Raw genomic sequence first — 11,729 nt, 5'->3', positions numbered from 1 at the left:
AAGCATAGTACATTTTACACATGTGAAAGACATGAACATGGTGCCAAAAATACATGGTAGTTTATAATGAATAAGAAAGTATCAAGATAATTAGCAAGTTCTGCATACACCAGTTAGGGAGGCAGTAAGGGAGTCTGTTATTTACACATTCCTCTGTTCCCATGCATTTTAAAGGAAACAGCACATTTAAAACCGAATGCTCTGTTCAATGTATACGGCCAACGGCTTCAAAATTTAATTATTTCATGCAAAAGGCATTTGGAGGGGTTGTTCAATGACCAGTGCGGCCCCGTGGGTGTGTTCTGCTCCTCGGCGGGCGGCAGCGCGGGTCCGAGCCGAGGAGGCGGCGGGCGGCAGGGCGGCAGAGCGGAGGCTGCAGGCCGGGCGGCCGCGCTCGCCGGCTCGGGCTCGCCACCAGTAGGTGGAGCTGCCACGTCAGGTGCTGCGGGCTGGGCTCGTCACTGCGCCCCTGCCTCCCCTCGCGGCCCCCCTGCGCAGAATAAGCTGTTTGCTCGTATATGTTGGGTACCATAGAGTGACTGAGAACAGGAAGCGGAGGCAGAAGCAGAGAGCATTCTGGAAAGGTCTCTGTGTTTTCCACCGAGAATACAGAAATTGTGATCAATTAGTAAGGCTTTGTGGATGGAAATCTGGACTATTTCAGGAGGAGACATGTATCACATTATTTTTGGATGCTGGGCTTTGCAGTGATTTTTCATTCTCTTTCAATCAGGTAAGCTAGCAAAACGTTTCATTTTACCCATAATCAATCATGGCAAATATGGTCTTTTCCACATTTTGGAATTGGATTTTTCCCTCTGGTTTGCTGTTAAGGTAGAGTCAAAGATGGAACGGGGAATTCAAAGCCATTTTGTACTGACTGATTGTGATGATGGTGTGATTTTTTTTCTTTTTAACCCTGTTAAGTCTGATATCTGGTCTCTTAATGTGATGTTGTAATGCAGTAGTCTTCCTCACGAAATCAGATCATTTTGTTTTCAAGGTATACAGCATTAATTCCAAGCATTTTATAGAAGTGACCTTGTTTCCTAGGAAGAAAAATCTGGTGATATTCAGACTCAGGATTCTGATGATTCAGGGATAAAATCTACACTGTTTTATATATATATGGTATATATATGGTGATATTTGAATAAATTCCCTTATTAGCTAAATTTTGTAAAAAAATACAGGGAAATATTTTCTTTCTGTGCCATTTTTTTTCATGGTTGTGTGTAGGAGAGAATGGACTGTTTATTAAGCAGAGGTCCACACCAAATGTGTAGTTCACATTTTGTCTGTATTATTACTGTCAAGCTTAATATATACTCCTTAATAGGGCTGTTCGAAGATATCAACCCACGAATTATTATATTTCTTAATTTCATTGTCCATTCATCTATTGTCTCATTCAATTGTTAACATAATAATTAAAGCTGTCAGTTATTAGAGGTAAAAGGAAAATATCTCCTGAAGATCACTTTGATACGTGAATTCTTTTTTTCAATAGTGGTTCTACAGACACATACAGACATTAGAGATACATATGTTATATTAGTATTGATTTGGAAATTATTCCAAGAGAAAACAGTAGGAAAAAATTGCCTTAAAAAAAAGCCCAAACAGCAGAATAAGGAGCCCACAATTTATAAATCACCTCCTCAATGCATATATATAAAAAAAGAAGGATTGGCTCTCAGGTGATATTCAGAGTAGCAAGCAAGGCCTGTACCTGAAGAAATTATGTGAAAGAAAGAAGTTTTTAATTTGTATTCTTTATGGTGCTTGGGGCATCCTTGTTTAACTCCAAGATAAATAATCAGTAATAATGATGCTTGTTTTAGAAACACATCACGTTTGTGCTTTCATAATCGACTTGTCAAGAAAACAGTTTCAGAAGGGACTTTTTAACTCTAACAGTTTAATATTTAATATTTGCTCTCTTGCACATCTCCATTTTGGAATGGAAGGTTGTTAAAGACAAGAATGTGAGTTCCTGCAGTAATTTGAAGCTTCATAGCACACCTGTTAAACAGATATGCTGTTTATTAGGCTGTGATATTTACAGAAATGATGCTTGTGTTGTCAGTTTACAATAATGAGCAGACATTAGGTCTGATTTTATGAGCTCTGTCAATAAAGGTCAGTATTGCAAAATTCTGCATAGGTAATACTAGATGTTAGCAAAGAAAGACAATTTCACATTTTCAGTGAAGAACATGAAACAATTCCCCTGTCCTCTCTAAGGCTGTCAGAGTGGTAGTTTGGTCATTTCTGTATATTATCAGGTAACCTGGAGTGGGAAGTATCAAGGGAAAGAAAAAATAATAAAAAGTAGGGTGTGTTTAATCAATATACTGGTGACACCTTTCATGCTTTCACCTCTTTTTCTTCACAGATGGCATTAGATGAGTTAGCTTTTACCTTATGAAGATTAGGCATGGGGAGAAATTTCTTTGCCCTCAAAAGAGCAAGGATTTTTGAAGAAAAAAATAATAGGGGGATGTAAGATGGAACTTTCTGATTGATTATATCCATTTCCTTCTGCTGCTCCCATCTCAGCCCGATATAATTTGTTGTGTGCATGCCATGTACTAATGACATTACTGGAATACCACAACTTTTGATGAATCAGTGAAGAGCAGATACTAAAAGAGTGCTATGTACAAGGCAAGCAAGTTGTGACCTTGTTCTAGAAAGTACAAATCTTGGCCCTTTTATCTATATGCTCTTCTTGCCATAAGGTGACAAAGGGAAATAATTGCTTGAACTCTGCTTCAGTTAAACCTAAGGAGAATAAATGCAAGTTTCTGATATTTGGTACTTTATTTTTATATTTTCTGAATTCTGACAGTGATAATTGAAAGTAAGTTTCAGAAAGTTGCATTTACTCTGTTCTTTATCACAAAATTACATTTAGAAGTTAGAAATTTAATTTACAAAATTCTAGTTAGCTTATTTTCCACTCAGCATAACTCTTCTGTTTTGTTTTTTTACCTTACAGCTGTTAATCAGTAATATATACTGCTGCAATTTGCAAGATGTATTGGTTTTTTCATCCTCACTTGAATAAATAAATGCTTTAAAGCATCATAGTAAAATTGATGCCCTGCTTACACAACACGTGTACATGGTCTGAGCTGTGGTTTCAATCAGTCCATCAAATCAACTGCCAACCACCCTAAAAACCACCTGTAGGAAAAAGGCATCCTCTTAACTGGAAACCTGATATTATGCATTACATCTACTCCTGATTAAAATCTGTGAAACCCCTTGCAATGGCATGTCTAAGTTTGATATTGACCAACAGGACTCCCATAGGACCTTGACACTGGAGCTGGCATCATACAACCTGTTCATCTGCTTTCATCAAAATTGTCTTTATGAACAGCTGGAATCTCCAGTACATTACTGTGACAGTGTTATTGCCTGACTTTCCCTGCCTTATGATGAGGTAAAGCAGGGAATAGGGATACGAGCAGCTCAGGCAGGGACTGTGATACTTGAAAATATAAATATAGAGTAGGTACAGCATATGCTCTTGAGTAACCATGTACTACTAATGTACTACCACTGTAATCCTAAATTAACTTGCTTACAGGAGTAAGCAAGTTAAATTCTAGGTCACAGAAGTATCCAGTTTCTCTTTTTTTCATTATGCAGCCCCAAATTATTTCTTCACATTACAATCAAACAAACACAACAAACCAACTATCAACAGCAAAAAGCCCCGAAGATCCACATCTCAAACAAAAAGGATCAGATAATCCACTCCAAACCAGTGATTTCAAACTGTTGCTAACAGTCCCCATCTTGGTAACATCTTCTTACAAAACATTGCTGCTGACTTACTCTATCAATTAAGACAGATCACAGAATATGTTTTACAGTAAAAAATGCAACTAAAAAAGTTAATCTTTAATTAAAGAGCTTATGAGGCTTTTTCCCATGTAAAAGCTTAAGGAAAAGGTTATTTATCATGAGATTAATTATTTGTATAGTTAATAATTCTTTATTGCTATTGCTCTTTTTTTGACTGAGTAGTTTTACTTAGGTAAGTGCAATCATGGAGCTACCCATGTGCACAGGTCCCTTTTTCAAGTTGGAATTGTTTTTCCTGCTACTTCCTTGGGCCAACGTTGTGGATGTCATATACCCTTATCAAATGGTCCCATTTTGAATATGCATATATTGACTGTATAGTCCATATGCATGGGTCTGGCACATGCCAGATGTATCAGTTGCACAGATGATGTACCTGCTCGGCAAGGCTGCAGTTTCACAGGTGCTGAAGTTACTGTGTGTGTGTATAGATCAGCTGAGGAGCACAGACAGCTGACTCCCTGTCTGTGAGATGCATCAGGCACATCCTCACATTTCTCTACAAGATTTCCTCAATGAACGCAGTGAGGCACACTGGTTAATCTGAGAGGATGTCACAGATTCCAGTAAGGAAAATGGCTGGGATGAGCATCAGGACTACTGGTTCTGTGATCTTCTTTACCATACATACCCATTGTAACCACACAACAGGAGGATCTTGGGATAAGTATACATTGCAGGAAATTTCCATTTATAGATTATTTATACCTAAATTAGATGGTGCTTATTTAATTTTAAGGCCTTCCTTTTCAGTGTGGAGAGGATCAATGTTCATGATCTTTTAGCATAATTTATTTTAAGAACAATGTGAAGCAAGAAACTTCCTTTATCTGCTTAACCATAAAATATTATGCATGATTATATAGGATTCTAGGAAGTTGCAAGTTCAAATCACTACAGAAATGCAGATGAAAAAGTAAACGAGGAAATGAAATGTTCACAGGAAAAAGAGATCCTTTTATGTAGGACAACATAGCACTGTGTGGCCTGGCTACTGTATTAATTAAGGGAAAGTCTGTCACCATTTCTCATAAATTATGTCCTTTCACTGCCTGGTAGTCCGGGAATAGAAGCAGAATTTTTTTTAGGCCATGTAGCCTGAATTTGGGGCCACATGTGCCCATTTCTTGCCTGCCTAGATTTGCATATCCTGAAAACTCTGTCCTTTCTTAGGCATTATTGTAATATCTTTTAATGTTTGGACACACTAAGGAATTCCAAATTTGTGTTGGTTAAAAATATACTCAAAGGAATCTAAATTTCTTGGTCCAGTTTTAAATATGTCCAAACACAAACTTTTCAGATGTTAAATGAATGTGCTTTCTTGACAAACAACTCTTATTGCCTTCTCAAAAGCCAGTCACAGAGGACAACTGTGTAACTGTATCAAGACTCTGATACAAGAATAATTTTATCCCTTTTTACAAGTATTTCAGATATATGTGTGACAGTCTTTGAAACCTGAATGTGTATTCGTCTGTGTCCCACCTAAAAATGCAGGGATTTTTTCTCAGATGCAATTAACATGTTACCAACTTGATTTCCTTGATGATAGGAATTTCTCCACAGTTATCACTATCAAAAACATTTACTTTTGAATGCATGTGTTCTTGTGCAGTGGCTAAACAGCAAGGATAAAACTGCTAGACTACAAACTTAGGATATTAAGTCAAAGGAATGAAGGCTCTCTATACATTTTAGAAAAGTTGACCTAACTCCACAGTGGAACTCAGGGATAGACAGATAGAAAATTATTCTTATTTTCAGTAGATAATTCAATTCCATTGAAAAGCACACTTTAAAGAAAAATAATGCTCTGCATCTAAGATGTGTGATAGCTTTTACATTACATAGAGGGCACTTTTAAATGATGAGTGAAGGTATACACCTAACTTACACTCTTGCACCTTATCAAGGAGCAAAATAAATTTCCCTCATCACAAACAGCTTTGAATTTTTAAAAAAATTTCTTTAAGTTTATTCTTACTTAATAGCTCAATAATCTTCAAAACTTGTTTGTGACAGAAGAAGGCAAAAGTACTAGGCTTACAGTTAGAAAGGCAATCAGTAATGATATTTTAGTGTCTGAGTGGTGTAAACTTGCTGACAGAATAAGTAGGCAATTTCAAAAGGTCCCAAGAGTCCAAGGTCAGATTGAACTGAAGAAGGGCAATCCTAATGTTTACTGTCATTTAAATGAAATGTCTAAAGAAAAGCCTGTCACTGATATTTAAAGCCAAAATGCTCGCATGAAGACACTTTAGTCTCTGACCTGAGACAAAAGTTCTGACCAAAATCAATATAAATAAAATTCAACCAGTATTATGAAGGAATGTCTTACCTACTGAGTGAAGGTGTAACTGGGCATTAAAGGAGTCTTCCTGAAAGGATTTTGCTAACACCATTTTAAGTTACTTGACATGTATTTCCTACAAATCAATTTTTTTAGTTAGTATTATAATAGGTAGAATACTAGAATTCTAGTAGCTGCTACAGCACTAGCTATCATTCCATAGCACATATCACTTAGAGCTAAAGGCCTCTAATTAGTACAATATTTTGTTAATATACTGAAATTTCAACATTATAAGAGAGAACTTTTAGAGAGATGGTAGAACTTGTAACTTATAGGCTTTGCACCTTTAGATTTATTACATGCAGGTAGAGACTAGATGTAAGTCATGCTTCCATACTCTATTTGGAAAACATTCCAGAATTAAGGCTTGATTATATTTTATTAGACAGTTCCATGACATCTGAATAAATGCCTTGGAGAAATCCATGCACATCTTTCATATACTGTACTAAACCTTGGGTATAAAGCACTCTCTTTTCATGTTGACTTTATGTGAGTTTTCTTCCTGGTATAGTAATGATCACATTCAACCAAGGATTCTGTATGAGCCTCTCAAACAGAAGTTCCAATTTTTCCCCTTTGGTTTCCTAGACAACTGTCAAATTCCAAATACAGTTCATTAATCTTGTGTTATACGAAGTTTATTCTTTCATATTTTGTATTGACTTGTTTCTGCAGCATAGTAAGACTAGGAAAGCGTTTCAGCTGCATGGTTCTTACTGATTCAATTAATTTTCCTAATTTAGTTTGTTTCCTTTTTTCTGAAATTCATAAACAATGTGTTTTGTTCCAAGTGCATTTTTGTAAGATTCCCTAGAAAAATTTAGAAAAGAATACTACTTTACAAACAGAGCCTTCTATTTCTTTAATACAGCAAAATCAATATTGTGATGTATTTAGATATTGCTCACTGAAGTTTTATTGGGGCAACATCACTGGCATATTGTCCTATAATGGTCTTTATAGCAAAATCTTGTTTTGAATAACCCCATTTCTTTCTTTTCCAGTTTATCGTTACATTGGGAGCATGAGGATATACTTTGAAACATTCTTTGAAGCAATGTTATGTCTCAGAATTTGAACCGTATTCTAACCAGTTTTAGATGAAATGCTTGTGCTATATATGCAGAAGACTTCAGGAAAGTGCCCTACATGAAAGAATCTATGTAATTTGTCAATCAGGAATCACTTCTGACTAGGCCTGAGATTTTACCCATGATTCTTCTTGGAAGTTTTGCTGTAACTACCACTTATTAGTACAGCATAACCATGATGCATAGAGGTAGAGACAAGGTTGGGGTCACATGTGAAAAAGGGTTCACTGACTTGTGCTTTAATTCAAAATACAGATTTGTTGAAAATACCTGCTCTTCTAGTGTTATTAATAATTCTCACATTAAAAATGAATTCCTCAGTATTTTGCAAACTGGCAGATATTTTACAACTGGAGAGAAGTTACACTTCCTTTTTTGAAAATAAATGTCATATGAATGTTTAGTATTAGTGATTGTTCTTTTATTAGGAACCTCTAGAATCTCTTAGCTTTATTTTGAAACTTGTGAGCAGAAGCACTTAAACATTTTGTTGTATCTGACCATGAGATCAAATTTCAGCCACAGTGCTGCTTGAGAGGCAGAATCCAGATGCACCCAATAGTCAAAGGGATTGGGAAGTCCTGTCTGTACCCCCAGGGAAAGCTGCATTCAGTGTAAAATATGCGTTGGTGGATAAGTATCAATGGTGGCAGAGTCATGATTCCCTGAGGTCAGTTCTGGAGACACAGCTTTCAGATGTCTTCAGTGGAGCCTCTCCAGCAGTGACTCACCACAGCAAAATGTGCTGAATCAGTGCTTCACTCAAAATGACCAAGGCATTGAGAGAATTTGCTCTTAGCCATCATTGGAATGAGTTTATGTTACATTATTAAACAATGGCAGCTCTAATTATGTTAACACTTATTGTATATTTGGGAAAATGCAAGTCTAGATAGATAGGAAATAGTACCAGACAAATTCTAGGTTAGTTTTTGAAATATATTCTGTGTACTTGAAGTACTTGGAGATCCTCTGTCTTTAAGAGTAAGAGAAGCAGTGATCTAAAAGAAACCTTTCACTTTTTGTTTTTCCACTTTTTGTGTTCTCTCTGACCTGATCTGTGTCTACTCAGATTTTCTTTATTTTATCTACAGAGCTTCTACTGTGGCTGTTCATGCTCACTGTATTTGGAGAAAAGTATTATTAAGAGCTACTTTCACAAGAGCAGAGACCTAAAAGAGAGGGATGTGTTCTTCTTCTCTTCTATAGGAGTAAAAGCAAAATAACAACATAAAACAGTAAAACAAAAAGCCAGAAGTATATCTAGATGAGATATCTAAATGACAATAAATGTCTTAAAGACAGCTCATCTGAATCACAGTGGCTGAAGACGAATATGTGTAAGAGGTAAGTAGACACTTTAATGAACTAGATACCCAGATTATTAAAGACTGAAGAACACATGGCCAACCTTTTGCCAGCTCTTGTAATGATGCAAGTAATTTATACTGAAGAACCTGAAGATAACTGCGTGTTTCTGGTATTATATTACTTGGCAGGGAAGAAAAATTTTGCTGCACAAAGAAAAGCATTCGTACCAACAATCTCTATAATAGATAACTTGAAGAAGTACCCATATGTTCCTGTAAATATAGAGTTAATTAACTTCCATGCTTGCTTAAAGACAGTAAATCCATTGGGAGAAATGATACACTGTTCAGTTCCCAAAATGACAGGTGAGAACACTCCTGTTGGTCCAGGAGCTCCCATCTACCATGTCTTACCCCATGTCTACCAAAAACTGTTCTAGTGATGCAGTAATTCCAACAAGGCCCATTTTTCCCTTTTAGTGAAAGCATGCAGGTAAATGATGAGGTGGAGTCTTTGAAATGCACACTGAAAGAATATTCTTAATGTACTTTTGTTCTGTATTAGGTTTTGTGACATTACTAATTTTCAATCCTGTTTTTCTTACTTCTCAGTTCTCTTAGGCTGGAAAAATATGTCTATGTGAATATGTAGACATAACCTTGTCTACTGTAATTAATTTTTGAGAAGCTTTGGACACAGGAACAAAGAATGAGAAAGTTTTGAAGGAACTGCAGTCTTCAAGACACTTCAGGTCCCAAGGAGAAGCCTTCCTTGCCAATTCATTTTCTGCCAGAAATGCAGCCTTTTTCTTTTCATATTAGCAAAACATGCAGAGGTTAAATTCTGAGATTTGGCATTTCTTAGAAGAATAAAGGTAAGATTGTCTTTTCTTCTCTGCCAGAAATAATGTTACACTGCCAAAAATGGCTAGTTGATATTCTGCTACATATCTTCACTAAAATACCAGTGGGAAAATGAAATTAACACCTTTATGAGGTTCAGCTATAGAAATTTGTGTTACGTATATTGTATCTATTTTTCTTTAGAATTTAAGGATCTCTGATGCTGGAAGGTATTTGCAAAATGTTGATTAGAGTGCAGTATTCCAATTAGGCTGATGGACTAAGAAAGAGACCCTTTCTCTTCCTCTTTAATTGCATATGGTTTTCATTTGTCCTTCTTCAGGTTTCTCCAATACTTAAAGTATTGACACTTGATCTCTTTTCACACATTCTCAGAGGAAACTCATGGTGTTAAAGAAAATACAAGGCAGGCTTACATTTAAAAAATTCCTAGAGGTTTCGGTCAACTTTATCTATAAGATAAACGGGTCAGATAATTTATTTTGGGAATTCTACAACTTGCAGGTAGGTATCTAAAGGAATTCAGGTTTATTCCTTTACATAACCTATCATTTTTTGATTAAGAACTAAGATAAGAAATAAGAACTAATTAATTCAAAAGCAAATATTGGAGAGAGGTCACAGGAAAGAAAGTGTTTTCTTCTGCTGAGGGTGGGGTTCTTAAGGTTTAGTTAATGTACTTTCACACCTAATTTCAAGTCATTACTGGGAACATGAAATAAGATTGCATGTAGTACCCCTGAAGCAACTGAAGCTTTTACTACATATACTATTATTTGGAAAGGTTTCCACCTATTTTAAATCACCCCATTCTAAATTATTTTAAAGCAAGTTTTTATGAAGGAATATTATTTCTGTGACATAGTCTTATTAATTGATTTCATATTCTCATAACAAGTTTTTTTTGTCTTCTGGTATTTATTAATTTTATTAATAAACACCTGGTGTAGATGTCATTATTTTTTATTTTGAATAGTTATGTAACACTAATGCCTATAGGCTACTGAGGCTGACTGCAAAATTACAGACAAAAATACAAAATACAAATACAGTCATTGCTACAGATAAATTATAATCTAAAAATTTACACAATGGATCAATAATAAATGTTGAACTTAATGGAAAAAAGGAAAACAAATCCTATGTATTTGTCAGGGAGGACCTATTAAAAAAATTGTCAAAGTTTAAATTACTAGATTAGAGTTTAAAGAGGCAGGCTCTGACCAGGTGCTAAGTTCTGAAGGCTGTTTTCACCTTTGAGGAAATCACTCCTTTCCTTGAAATACCTATTTTTATGATGCCAACTTCCATGTATTCCTTGCCTTAGGACCCACGGCTAATTTTAACTGAATGTCTCTTCAGATATCTCAAAGAAATCTGCATTGCATTGCATTTACCACTGTGAACTACAGCAGTGACATTTTGAGTCTCTTTTGATCTTTTTGTAATTCCATTTTTTACTAGAATATTTTAAAGCAGTAAAAAATAGGGTAAATATGTCAAGATAAATGGCAAACAATGGTAAATGTCAATTATGAAAAGATAATGATCTGTAACTTAAAAAAGTATTTCAGACCACATTTTTCCTCATGAAATTATTCTCTGTATACAAAAGCCATGAAAACATTCAATAAAAATATTTAATTTTAGTTCTTCTCACAAGAAACTAATATTTACCTATCCTTTTCTTTCTTGAACAAACTGAAGGCAGCATTTCCTGATTTGGAATTTGATCAGAGAACAGTAATTTTATTGTCATTTACCTTCACTTCCAGAAGAATCAATACCTGAAGTTTGTAAAGCAACATCCCAAACACTATGAAAGGGAGCTGAGATGACTCATTTTTTCAGACTGTCCCAGCATATGCTGTCTTGAATCTCTTTCCTCCTGGGGACAGTAGGAGCTTGAGTTGAGGTATTTTTCTGGTATCAGCACACAAGAGCTACACCTTTAATTTCTAAACAGCAGGAAGCAATCTCTAGCTGATGCTGAGGGATGCCACTAGCCCTGCTGTTTCTGTCTGTCCCACTGTGGGAGACTCACCCTTCGATTTGGACTAACAGCTTTACTTCTGTTGAGACAGCTGGCCTTATTAACACCAGTGGTTTAGAGAAAAGTTTTTAATCCAGGCTTTAGCATCTGAGAGGCTGTTGCAAGGCTTGGCACAGGGGAAGATACTAGTTTCAAATTACAGCTTCTCAAATAAAAGATTAGCATAAGAA

The 11,729-nt window shown here is 35.8% G+C and overlaps 1 protein-coding gene across 1 annotated transcript in view; it reads left to right on the top strand.

The window, feature by feature from the left end:
• Nucleotides 1-477: 477 nt before the first annotated feature.
• The window catches only part of LOC134421294 (sodium channel protein type 2 subunit alpha-like), a 67,477-nt gene continuing 56,225 nt past the window's right edge, over nt 478-11,729 (top strand). Inside the window, exons 1-3 of the mRNA XM_063162022.1 lie at nt 478-733; nt 8,427-8,679; nt 9,255-9,517. The gene's annotated coding sequence lies outside the window, so the exon portion shown is untranslated. The remainder of the gene's footprint in view (nt 734-8,426; nt 8,680-9,254; nt 9,518-11,729) is intronic.

This window comes from Melospiza melodia, chromosome 8, assembly GCF_035770615.1.
Source record: "Melospiza melodia melodia isolate bMelMel2 chromosome 8, bMelMel2.pri, whole genome shotgun sequence".
Taxonomy (NCBI): domain Eukaryota; kingdom Metazoa; phylum Chordata; class Aves; order Passeriformes; family Passerellidae; genus Melospiza; species Melospiza melodia.
The sequence above is the reverse complement of the archived record's forward strand: the minus strand, read 5'-3'. Positions and strand labels throughout refer to the sequence as shown.